Consider the following 14,184-nt stretch of genomic DNA (forward strand, 5'->3'; position numbering starts at 1 on the left):
TTCCAAATGAGGATGTTTACTGCAGTTAACCTACCTCTTTTCATTTTGTGTGTATGACTTGCCACATATAGAAGCAGATGATAAGTCTCTAGATTATGAGTTGCTAAATTTTAGTCTAAAATAGATACTGCCTTAAGATCCTAGACTTTGATCTTGATTGAATATGAGTCTTGGAGTATCATCGATTTGTATCTAGGAGTGAAAATTGTGACAATAGGGCACACTGTGTTATATTGTTGGGGTAAGCAAACTATAAGCCATAGACTGGCTGGAACATAGCCATACTTTTGGTGATGCTCTTTGCTGTCTGACCCTTTGAGGAAAAAGTTTGAAGACCTTTGGGGCATTGTATTATTTTTCAGAAAATATTTTCCTACTTCCCCTCCCCACTCAACTAATGCCATGTGAGCAGAATGGAGGTACTTCCTTGATCCATCTTTGGGTTTGATCATGTGATTTGCTTTGGCCAGTTGAATGTGGGTGGAAGGGATAGTATACTGGTTCTAATATGAAGCTTTAAGAGGCATTGCATATTTCTGTTCACCTCACTGGTGCTTAGACCACTTACAATGACAGAAACATATACTGGATGACTGCTGGGCCCAAATGAGAAAATATATCAAATATATCTCTGCTAAATCTTAACTTGGGCTAAACCCAGATGATCCTCACTAAACTCTGCAAAGACCAAACGTACCTACAGAAAGATCTATAACAGATGAAAGAGCATTTGTTTTTATAAGCCACTGTGTTGTATGTAATAAAAAAATAAATATTTGGTCTTTATTGACTATTCCTGGCACAAAGCTCCTAAGATCCCTTGAACTTACCATCTTTTGTATGCTAATGATATATCTGATGGGAGTGCCACAGATGGCTTCATAGAGGGGGCTGGTCATCAGAAAAACCTATCATGTGATTAAGGGAAAGGGCTGGAAATTGAGTTGAGTCATCAACTGCTTATGATTTACCAATCATGCCTTCATAATGACATTTCTATAAAAACTCTTGAACAGTGAGCTTCAGAGAGCTTATGGGTTGGTAAACATATTGATGTGTTGGGAGGGGGGTGAGCCCAGAGAAGGCATAGAAGCTCTGTGTTCCCCTACCCCCTCTACCTCCTGTCAATACTCTGCCCTATGTATCACTTCCATTTAGCTTCTCCTGAGTTGTTTATTTTAAAATAAACCAGTAATTTTAAGTAAAGCACATTTCTAATTTCTGCAAATCGTTCTAGCAAATTGTCAAACCTGAGGAGGGATCATTGGAACCCCTGAATTTGTAGTCTTCTGGGAAAAAGTATGGGTAGCCTGAGCACCCCATTTGTGGCTGATGTTTGAGGTGGGGTCAGTCTTGTGAGACTAAGCCTTTAACCTGTGGGATCTGCATTAACCCTGGGAGTTAGTGTCAAAATTGAATTTCCAGAGAATTATTGGACACCTAGTTGATGTCAGACAATTAGTGTGGAAAAATGACACATATTTAGTGTTGGAAGGAAAAAGATCACACAATGAGTTTTGGGGGATGTTTGTTACATAGCATTATTGCAACATAAACCTGACAAATGCAAAACAAAACAATTTTCCACATAGAATTTCAAAAGAAAACTATATATTAAAGACATTTCATTCACTGTAAATTTAGGCATAAATTCCCAATGTTTTTAATATGATTTAATATACATAGATTTATGCAAGTCTAGCTGGATGGTTAGTCAAAAAGGCAGACTTACAGGAGCTCCTAAAATTTTACCTCATTAATACAACTAAGATTCAGTGATACAAATGTTTTATAGAAATAATGAAATAATACTTAAAACCATTTTTGTAATTTTTATCTTAGACTGACTAAATTTAAGAGCTCCTTGATCTAAGAGCTCCTTGATCAAGACTTCTGTTTTTTAAAAGAGAAGAGACTGTGAGAGCAGTATGTATCAACCCAGTCAAAGATTGCTGAGTAGTGAAACAGATTGGTGGAGAGAAGGCAACTTTCTTTTATGCCTGAGGCATAAGGCATGAACCACGATGTTTTATCAGGAACCTACTCTACTATATTATATGTTTAGTAGAGAATCACCCTAATTTCCTTTGTCTGTTATATTTTTTAAGTGTTGTCCTCATGAGATCCTTTTTTTTCTGAGATACTGTAGGTTTTTATTGAATCTTAGGGGACATTTTCACAGATAACTGTTAGTCCCCAAAGCAAAATATGATAGCGGTCTGGCTTAACTGGGAAAGACCTTAATTGCAGATGACTCTGAGCTGTGATTATCTAACCTCAGGCATACTTTTCTGTGGCATGACCTAGAGAATCCCTTATGAAAAAAGTTCCAGAGAATTGTCTATACACAAGAATCTCCTTCAAAGTCAACATTCTCAGCAGAAATAAAAATTATATTCACTGTCCAGAAATCCATGAGAAGAAACAGGAATGAGGAAATCAAATTTAGCCTTTCCAAAGAGTTTCTCAATATAAGTTTATTCAACATAGAATGGAATTTGCTATGAATTTGGTGTGGCATGGATTCCATTTAAGGCATTATAATTAATGAAGAATCAACATAGCCTATTAAAAAAGTGGCTTTAACCAAACAACTAGGGGAATATCTTAATAGCATTATGGGGCTGAAGGAGAACAGACAAACATTTGTTGAATAGCTGAGCTAGATATTGTATACCTTTAGAGTGAAGCTTCTGAGTGTTTGTTTTAAGGTATAACATTGTATCTGATGTAAAAATACACTGAAATGTAAGGATTGGTGACAAGTAATAAGTGAGACTTGATCTTGGAAATACATCCTACCTAATTTAGTCCACAAATAGATGTGTTAAAAGGTCTGAATGAAGATGGTCACATCTAACCACACTTTTATAGTTCCAAACCTTGAGTGTGCTCTATAGCCAAAGGATGCTAAGGATGAATTCATGAACAAGGTTTTCTGCTCTTTGAATTCTATGGAAACCTCTTTGCTCCATCAATGAGTTCTCAGTCTAGTTTTAACAGCCTGCCACTGGTTTTAAAAATCTTTATTCTTCCCTTTGAAATGGTGCTATTAATGTTTCTTTGACTTGGGACCGCCACTGTGGTTCCCCTGGGGAATACATGTGGCTCCCAATGCAGGGGCTACTCTCTGTGAGAAGAGCCAGGCCCTAGTTTGGCAGCTCGGATTCTTCCCAAGTATTGCTAAGTGGCATCTGCTGTGGAGCTGCTTGGTAATAGCCGTTCTTCTGAGACTTGAGAATTCATTATTTTCAAGAAGTCCGTGAGAACCAAAACCAGAACTGAAATCTGTCAGGCTCATTTTCTTCTTCAGAAATCCAGAGACCTTTGCAGAACAAACAGAACACACCATTGTTCTTGTTTACTTGCTACTGTTCCTCTGTGTCCTCTGTTTAGTGCAGCCTGAGTCAACCGTTGTCTCCACTGCAGTCTTGGAGCCGTGTCCTTAGCGCCCCCTCTAGGCTGCATGCAGAGTGCCAACAATCAGCCCTCCATTCCTTGAGTAGAGGGAATTTATTTGCTCTTATTTCCAGAGGCAATCTCATATATTTCAAAGACTCTAAGGGGAAAGGCCAGAGAGGTGATTCTCCTGCTTAAGTCTCAAGGGGTTTGCTGCATATGTCCTCCTGCGCACAAAAGGGAGTCCTAGGATCTTTATTTTCTGTCTCAGTGGTTTTCTCCATCTGCTGTGAGATACAGCCAGGACATCTAAAGTGAGGCCAAACCCAGCTAGTCTGGCTGATTTTAAGCAGGTGAGCGGTTACTTTTTACCTAAAAAACAAGTTTTAATATTATAGTTTGAAACTGGCATGCAGTCTCCATGGCTGGAGGCTACTTTATTCCTCTGACATAGATGACTGAGACGCCTTGGAACATAAATATATGCAATAAGCCAATAATTCTGCCTGCCTTTCTGCTGCTCCTACAGGGTATCTCAGCGCTGGCAAACAGAAGGGTAATGGGAATTAGAAGGAGGGGAAAAACAGCAATAAAAATATAAATCAAAGAAAGAAGGAAATCCATTTGCTCCTTGGCAGCAGAGACAGTGCTCAGCTAATCCATGCTGAGTGCAATCCAATACTCCTTTATATAATCCTGTGCCAGTGGAAGAAAATTAAAGTTTAATGCAATAACGGCTGACACAAATCACTTTTGTTGCCCAGAAGCAGATTAAAGAATAGTTAAAATCATACAAATCTAATTTCTTTTTTTGTTGTTGTTGTTGTTGCTTTATTCTGTAACATCTTGATGCTTTAATCCTTAGCATCAGTTTTTTATTATTAAACATATATTACCAACATAAGAAAAATTGTGGGAAAAACAGTGACAGCCAGGAAATGATTTGTGCTCAAATGGTACATGTTAAAGCTCTTTCAAAATCCATAAATTCTTCATAGGTTCATAGAGGTCCGTGCCTTTAATCAATTCGTGTCAAGGGGATTTTAAAATAAGCATAAAGGTAATGGAATGCTATCAATCATAATTGGGGCTGGAAAGAACCATCTCAGCCCATCAGCTACTGCACTTGCATTTTGTGTGTGTGTGTGTGTGTGTGTGTTTGTGTGATGTACACATATATATTGGCATGGTGCATTTCTGTTCTCTATATTTGATTACGGCCATCAATGGGACAATTTGAGGACTTTAAGTAAAGATAGACATGAATTTAAAAATAAAACTTAATTGTGGCTGAATTTTTTTTCTTTCTTGCCCTTTTTATAATAATTACTATCTCTGTGGAAATAGTGACTTGTATCATCTGTGCAATAGACTTGCTTCATCAGAAGAAAAGCATTTCAAATGGAAAGGTTTCTCACTGTTTAACCCATTTAAAATGGCCCTACCTGGATACAAATGCCATAAAGGGTTTAGTATTTCCCTGCCCTATCCAAAGACCCACAACCAATATCATAAAAGGAAAATTCGTTCAAGTTGCTTCATAACAAAATTTTGATGAGATAGAGAGGCTTTTACAGACATTTCTGCTGGAATTAAGTTAAACTTTTGTTTTCATTCTATGAGTTACTAGTAATACTCTCTAGGTGTTTTCCGTAGAAAGTTTTGAAATAATCTTGTGGTTGATAGGAATAGGAATTTTGTGGTTAATAGGAATTACCCATATTCAGTTCACAATGTCAGCAAAGAATTTCCAAGGAAAGAGAGTTCTGAATGTATGCTTTATTTGTCCTATCAGTAGAATTTTTTCCTCCTTTTAAGCAAAATCTGAATGTGTGTGTATGTTTTAATTCTTATGATGGAAAGTTTCAAACATGAAGGTATGGAGTATGGTATCACCTGACTTGAATAATTACTAATGTCCAATTTTGTTTCATCCATATTTTATCCATTCTCCCCACCCCCTGATTATTTTGAAGCAAATCCCTGTTATCATTTGTAGTACTGTATGTAGTTTAGCATGTATCTCTAAGGAATTTTTCAAAATATGACCATTACACAACTTAGAAATTGACAATAATGTCTAAATATCATTAAATAACCAGTCACTCGTTCAAGTTTCCATGATTGTCTCATAGATGATTATTTTTAAAATGTGTTATATCTGCTCATATCAGGATTGAAATAATTTTCCCAGTTACAGTTGCTTGATAGATCTCCTAAATAAACATTGTAGTGATGTGAAGAAGCACTGCCCACATTCCCATTTACTGAATGACTTGCTGCCCAGCTACTGGGAGTTCATGAGCAGTCAGCTTCTAGCTCTCAGCACCTTCTGAACTGTCCCAGCTGCAGAAAGCTGCATCACCCAAAGGTAAACCCTGGGACAGACCAAATCTAATAAATAATTGCAGGAAGGACATAAAGTTTCAACCATTTCGTCCACTCTGGTACACTTTCATGTCATGTACACTTGAGAGCTTCCCGTGGGTTTGGCCAAGGCTTTGTGGGCCTGCACCGCAGTTTGACTTGTCTTTGACCAATCCTGCTTTCTTCTCCTCATTTCCACAGATATGGATTGCTAATCAACATCTAGCATGCCATATTCTATTTCATCATTTGTTTCCAGAGAAGCTAACTTGTGATAGATGTATTTCCAGAGATGTTTTATTGTCATGTTTTATTCTAGTGAAACAAACTATCATGCATCTGCCTACTACAAACTTAGAGTCAGTTTCAAATGTAATTCCTTCAGATATTAAAGTCCAATGTATTTGATAAATGGCATAAACTTTCTGACTCAGAGCATTTTGGGGCTACTTTCTTTTGAGAACTTGAATAGGAATCAAAAAAAGAAAACCGTTCCTATTTCCTACTGCAATGCCTGAATATATAAACTTGATATCTTCAGTAACAATGCTCATGGCAAAGACAGCATGTCATCATTCAACTGTTCCTTTCATAAGAAGAGAGAAAAGGGTCTTTTTTTGGTAGATTTGATACTTTATTTGCACTGGATTGGATTTGACTCTAAAAACATAGTATTATGACTGAGGACTGAGTAGTGGTAGGGTGATTGTTTCAAAATATAGTAGAAGAAATGGAGCATAAGAAAATATAGTAGAAGAAATGGAACAATAGAATTACATGAGAGCATTGTTGATGCTTCAAACTCTATCTAAAAATAGGAGGATGGGATTAGGTGGATGAGAAATAACTCAGTGTTCAAAATAAGAAACAGACATTTTGCTGAGAAAGTATGGTTAGTGTTTATTGTTTTTCTTTGGTGCTGCAGGCTAGTTTGAATTTTTATAAAATGTATTAGTTTTTTTTAAACATAAAAGTATAAGGGAGAAATGACCTTTAATTTCACCATCCAGATAATTCTTCTAGTAAACAAAGAAAAAGTATGTATAAAAATCAATTATTCAAGAGACAAAGAAGGACATTACATATTAAAGTTTTGATACAGTAAGAAGGTATAATAATTATAAGCATACAAACACCTAATGATAGAACATCAAACATATGAAGCAAATACTGATGACATTCAAGGGGAAATTTACAGTTTTACAATAATATTTGGAGACTTCAACACCCCATTCTCAAAAATGAATAGACCAACTAGACATAAAATGATTAAGGAAATAGAAGATTTAAATAATATAATAAATACACACTCTTCTCAAGTGCACATGGGACTTTTTTTTTTTAAGTTTAGGCCATGTATTAGACTACAAATTTAGTTTTACACATTTAAACAGATATCATACAAAGTATTTTCTCTGACCACAACAGATTGAAGTTAAAAATAAATAACAAAAATAAAACTGAAAAATTCAGGAATCTGTAGAAATTAAATAACACCCTCTTAATTAATGGATCAAAGAAGAAATCAAAAGGGAATTAGAAAATACTTAACAACAGATTAAAACAAAACCACCACATACCCCGATTTATGGAACACAGCAAAAGCAGTGCTAAGAAAGAAATGTGTTGCTATAAGAACTTACTTTAAAAAATAAAAACAGTCTAAAATTAACAACCTAACTTTACAACTGAAGGAACTAGAAAAGAAAGAACAAAGTAACTTAAAGCAGAAAGAAGGAAATAAAGACTAACACAGAGATCAGTGAAATAGAGAATAGGAAAACAACAGAGGGAAATCAATGAAACCAAAAGTTGGGTCTTTGAAAATATGAACAAAAGTGAAAACCTTTAGCTAAAAACTAAGAAAAAACAGAGAAGATTCAAATAACTAAAATCAGAAATAAAAAATGGGACATTACTAACATTTCTACAGAAATGAAAGAATTATAAGAGAGAATTATAAGAGAGTACTATGAACAACTGTATGCCAAGAAATTGAATAACCTGGATGAAATGGACAAATCTGTAGAATCACAAAATCTACCAAGACTTAATCATGAAGAAAGAGAAAATCTGAATAAACCTGTAGCTCGTAAAAAGATTGAATCAGTAATCAATACCAGTAAAGTCTCAATCCTAATGGCTTCACTTCAGAATTCTACTAAACATTTAAAGAAAAACTAATGCCAATCCTTCTCAAACTTGTCCAAAAAAAATTGAAGAGGAGGGAGAACTTTCTAACTTATTTTATGAGACCAGCATTACCCTGATATCAAATCCAGACAAAGACACCACAAGAAAAGAAAACTATAGACTAATATCCTCTCTGAACATTGATGCCAAAATTTTCAGCTAAATATTAACAAGCTGAATTCAGTAGCATGTTAACAAGATTATACACCACAACTAAGTGGGATTTATTCCTGGAATACAAGGATAGTTCAACATACAAAAAATGACCAGTGTAATGGACCACATTAACAGAATGAAGGAAAAATGGCAGGTAATTATCTCAATTGATGCATTTGGCAAAATTCAATATCCTTTCATGATAAAACACTCAATAAATTAGGAATAGAAGGAAACTGCCTAAACATAATATAAATCGTATATGAGGAACCACAGCAAACATCTGTAAATTTACATTAAGCCTAAAGTTGGCTACAGCTGCCTAAAGCTGCCTCCTAACATATTTTATGTTTGGCCAGAAGGTTTCTCTGTACATGGTGAACCGAAACCTAACTGGATATAGAACAGACTGTAACATACTCTTGTAACCTCAGTGTGCCAATCACTGAGTTTTGGATAGTCCAAAGTGGCCAACTGTTTATACCATGTTCAAATAAGGCAAATACAGGGTTGTAATCAATCTGATTGTTTCTGTATATTACTTCTGTTTTCTGTACATCACTTTCCTTTTCTGTCTACAAATCTTTAACCATATAGCAATGCCAGAGCCTCTCTGAACTTATTCTGGTTAAAGGACTTCCCAGTTGATGAACTGTTCTTTGCACAATTAAACTCTTAAATTTTAATTCGCCTAAGGTTTTTCTTTTAACACAATATTCTCAATGTGAAGAGTTGAAAGCTTTTCCTCTAAGATTAGGAACAGGAAAAGGATGCTTACTCTCACCACTTCTATTCAACATATTACTGGAAGTCCTTGCCAGAGAAATTAGGCAAGAATAAAAGGCATTCCAATTGGAAAGGGAGAAGTAAAATTATTTTTGTTTACAGATAATGTCTTTTATGTAGAAAACACTAGAGATTCCACAAAAAAAACCTGTTAAAAATAATAAGTGAATTCAGCAAAGTAACAGGGTACAAAGTCAACACACAAAATTCAGTTGCATTTTTAAAATATACTAACCACGGACAATCTGAAAAAAATAAGAAAACAATTTTTTTTCGATAGCGTCAAAAAGAATAAAATACTTAGAAATTAACTAAGGAGGTGAAAGACTTGTACAATGAAAATTAGAAAACGTTGCTGAAAGAAGCTAAAGAAGACATAAATAAATGGAAACACACCCCATGTTTATGGGTAGGAAGACAATAATGTTAAGATGTCAGTACTACCCAAAGTGATCTACAGATTCAATGAAATTCCTGTCACAATCCCAATATTTTTTGTAGAAATAAAAAAGTACATTATAATATTTATGTGGAATTTCAAGAGGCCTTGAATAGGCAAAACAATCTTGAGGAAGAACAAACTGGTAGGATTACACTTCTTTTCAAAACTTACTACAAAGCTACAGTAAGCAAAATAGTGTGATACTGGCATAAAGACAGGCACATTGACTAGTGGAGTAGTATAAAGAGCTCAGAAATAAACCCTTATGTATATGGTCAGATGACTTTTGACAGGATGCCAAGACCATTCAATAGAAAAAGAAGAGGTTTTTCAGCAAATAGTGCTGGAAAAACTGTGTATCCACATGTAAAATAATGAAGTTGGACCCTTACCTATTACATATACAAAATTCACTCAAAGTGGAGCACAGACCTAGATGTAAAACCTAAAATATAAAACTTAGAGACAAAAGGCAAAGGTTTTGTGACATTGAATTCTGTATTTCCAGAGATATTTTATTGTCATGTTTTATTCTAGTGAAACAAATTATAAAATATAAAACTTAGAGACAAAAGGCAAAAGCTTTGTGACATTGAATTCTGTAGTAATTTCTTAAATATAACATCAAAGACATTGCCAAAAAAAATAGACAAATTGGATTTCATTAAAATTAAAACATTTGGTATGTAAAAAGACATTATCAACAGAGTAACAAATCAACTAACAGAATGAGAGAAAATATTTATAAATCATAGTCTGATAAGAGGTTCATACCCAGAATATGTAGACAACTCTTATACACACACACACACACACACACACACACAAACGGATTCAAAAATGGGTAAAAGATTTGAATAAACATTTCTCCATAGATAGCCAGTAAGCACATGAAAAGATGCTCATCACTCATCATTAAAGAAATGCAGATCATAACTATAATAAGATACTACCTCACACTCATTAGAATGGCTACTATCAAAAAAAAAGCAAGTGTTGCTAAGGATGTGGAAAAATTGGAACTCTTGGGCACTGTTGGTGGGTATGTAAAATGTACAGCCACTATGTACCTTTATGGAGGTTCCTAAAAAAATTAACATAGAATTACCATATGATACAGCAATTCCATTTCTGGATATATTTCTCAAAACAATGGGAAGCAGTGTATTAGAGATACTTGTATACCCATGTTTAGAGCAGTATTATTTACAATAGCTAAAATGTGGAAGCAACCTATGTGTCCATAGACAGAAGTATGGATAAGCAAAATATGGTATACACATAAAATGAAATATTACTCAGCCTTAAAAAGGAAAGAAATTCTGACACCTGCTACAACATGGACAAACTTTGAAGACATTGAAATAAACTAATCACAAAAAAAGACAAGTATATGATTCCACTTACATGAGGAAGCTAGAGTAGTCAAAATCAAAAAGACAAACAATGGAATGAAGGTGCCAGGGCATGACTGATGGGGATGTGGAAGGAGAATGGGGAAATATTGTTTAATAAATACAGAGAGTCAGTTTTACAAGCTGAAAGACGACGAAGATTGATGGTTGAGTTAGCCACACAACATCATAAATGTATTTAATTACACTGGACTGTACACTTAAAAATGGTTAAAATGGCAAATGTTGTTATGTGTATTTTATCACAATAAAAATAATGCATTTTTAAAAAGCGGTTTTATAAAGCAAAGTTTAAAATTCAAAGAATAAAGAAAGGCATAATATGAAAAGGAAAAGCCTTCCCCTTCTTTGAGTACCTATCCCTAAAAGAAGCCACTATTACAACCTGGCCAACATGGTGAAACCTCATCTCTACTAAAAATACAAAAACTAGCTGCATGTGGTGGCACGTGCCTGTAATCCTAGCTACTCGGGAGGCTGAGGCAGGAGAATCGCTTGAACCAGGGAGTTGAGGTTTCAGTGAACCGAGATCACACCACTGCACCCTAGCGTGGTGACAGAGTGAGACTCCATCTCAAAAAAAAAAAAAAAAACAGCCTCTATTAACAGTTTCTTATTAACATTTTCAGAAAAGAAACTTGAGCATGTATCACTGTGCATGTCTGTTTGCATTTATGTATTTAGCTGTCTGTCTCTGTGCGTGAAATATGTATATATTGTTCTCTCTTGATTGTAGTGCGAAAATAAACTACCTACCTACCTAACTACAATAATACTTGAATAATGCTGAGAGTGGAGTGCTAATCCTTTGCAGTCAAAAATCCATGTATAGGCTGGGCACGGTGGATCACGCCTGTAATCCCAGCGCTTTGGGAAGCTGAGGCGGGCAGATCACTTGTGGTCAGGAGTTGGTTAGCCTGACTAACATGGTGAAATTCCATCTCTACTAAAAACACAAAAAATTGCTGGGCATGGTAGTAAGTGCCTGTAATCCCAGCTACTCAGGGAGGTTGAGGCAGGAGAATCAATTGAACACAGAAGGCAGAGGTTGCAGTAAACAGAGACTGGGCTGAGCCATTGTACTCCAGTCTGGGTGACAGAGCAAGACTCCATCTCAAAAAAAAAATCCATTTATAACTTTTGACTCCCTAAAACTTAACTACTAGTAACCTACCGTTGACCAGACACCTTATTAATGACATAGTCAATTAACACATATTTTGTATATATGTGTATTATATACTGTATATTTATGATAAAAAACTAGCAAAAAGAAACGTTATTAAGAAAATTATAAGAAAAAAACAAAGTTATAAAGAAAATAAAATATATTTTCTATTTATTAAGTAGACATTGATGGTCTTTATCCTTGTCATCTTCATAATGAGTAGGCTGAGGAGGAGAAGAGGAGGGTTGGTCTTGCTGTCTCAGGACTGGCAGAGGCAGAAGAGATGGAGGTGGAAGGGGAGGCAGGATTGAAAAACGTCTGCCTATAAAGAAACCTGCACAGTTCAAACCCATGTTGTTTAAAGGCCAACTGTATTTATCATGTTATCCTAGATGTATTGATCATTAATCCAAAACAAACAAAACAGCGACGAATAAAGAAAAGTCTCATGATAGATTTTAAGGACTCTCTCCTATTCCATGTGCTCTTATTTTAGTTGGCATGTTGTTACACAATATTCCTACAGTTTGGCTCTTGGGAAACTGTGATAAATCACAAACCGTAAATCCTGAGTTGGTATTTACTGATTTTGGCAGTAAGATGATGTCTCTTAACTAGCTGTAAGGGAATTATCTGAGGTGAGAATATCACAGAGTAAACAGTGTAAAAGTGAATTGAGTTTTTCCTCCCTATCGTCAACTGACTCTAAGGCTAAAGTACTGCCCTTCTTCTCCCTCACTCAGCCATTCTAAACGGTAAGGGAGCTCTGCAAAGTTGATGGTAGCGCCTGAAGGTAGGTTAGTTTAGGAAAAGTGTCTCTTCTTCACTGTGTCCATTCTCCCAATCATCTCCTTTCTTTCTTTCTTTTTTTTTTTTTTTTTCCGAGACGGAGTTTCGCTCGTTACCCAGGCTGGAGTACAATGGCGCGATCTCGGCTCACCGCAACCTCCGCCTCCTGGGTTCAGGCAATTCTCCTGCCTCGGCCTCCCGAGTAGCTGGGATTACAGGCACGCGCCCGCATGCCCAGCTAATTTTTTTTTTGTATTTTTAGTAGAGACGGGGTTTCACCATGTTGACCAAGATGATCTCGATCTCTTGACCTCGTGATCCACCCGCCTCGGCCTCCCAAAGTGCTGGGATTACAGGCGTGAGCCACCGCGCCCGGCCTCCTTTATTTCTTTAGAGACGGACTGCACATACTTGAAGCTTCTCTACTTGTCTGTAACCTCAGTGGCCCATTTCTTTAATCTCACACAGGTAATACTGTGCATGTAGTTTTTTCACCCTCTTCCTCCTTCACTTCTTTTCCCTTAATTCCATCTGTTCTTAATCACAATATACAGAGCTTGCAATATTTATATTAAAGAAAATAAAATACATGCATTACATAGATATACACACACATATATGGTCAAAGAACGCACTTTTAAACTCTGAACAGCTACACAGAAATATGGCACTCAAGCTAAGTATCTCACATACTTCATGAGTTAGAGAAAATTTATTGCTATAATGATTTAGTCAGAAATAAGTTGTATTACAGCCAATACCCTTATAAAGCAATGAGGCCACCCATGTTAATTCATTGGTAAATATTTATGGAATACCTACTATATGCTGTGCACTGTTTTAGAAACTCTGGAATACAGTAATGAATAAGACAGAAATCGTTTTCTAAAAACCTGTATTCTCTTGTTTGTGTACATGTATTTAGGTATTAGAGATGGGCATTAAAATCTGTTCTCACTCTCTCTGTCCAGGGCATTTAGGTTCCAGTCACTATAGCAAACCAGTATTCAAAAGGTCCCACTTAATTTGGTTTGATAATGGCATGGTATGCTACCTGAAGTACAACTCACATGCCTCTGTATTGTCTTGTTTCTAAAGACTTCTTAGACTTAATATTTTTCTAAGCAACTTTTGAGAGACACCTCTTTGTGGGTCTTTTGTGTTTCTGCATGTCTTAATAAGTGAGGCATTTACTGCCTTTTATTTGGAGGGGGCTGTCTTTTCAAGGAGATTTATATAGAGAAGAGCCCTTCTAACTAGGGATAGTACCTCCCTCTGGAGCCAAGGGCAGGCATGCATACTGTTCATTATAAAAGACTCAAGTTCCCTAAGCTCAGGATTCTTCTTTTGTAATGCAACCCTTTGTGTGCACATGTGTCATCTGGCCTCCTTCATGTCACCCTGTGGGAATTGGGTTTATAAAACTATTGCAAAAATGCTGACACTCTGGCTACTGGTATTGTTGTGAG

The sequence above is a fragment of the Aotus nancymaae genome, unplaced genomic scaffold (genome assembly GCF_030222135.1).
Source record: "Aotus nancymaae isolate 86718 unplaced genomic scaffold, 86718_ANA_hifiasm-v0.15.2.pri h1tg000041l, whole genome shotgun sequence".
NCBI lineage: Eukaryota > Metazoa > Chordata > Mammalia > Primates > Aotidae > Aotus > Aotus nancymaae.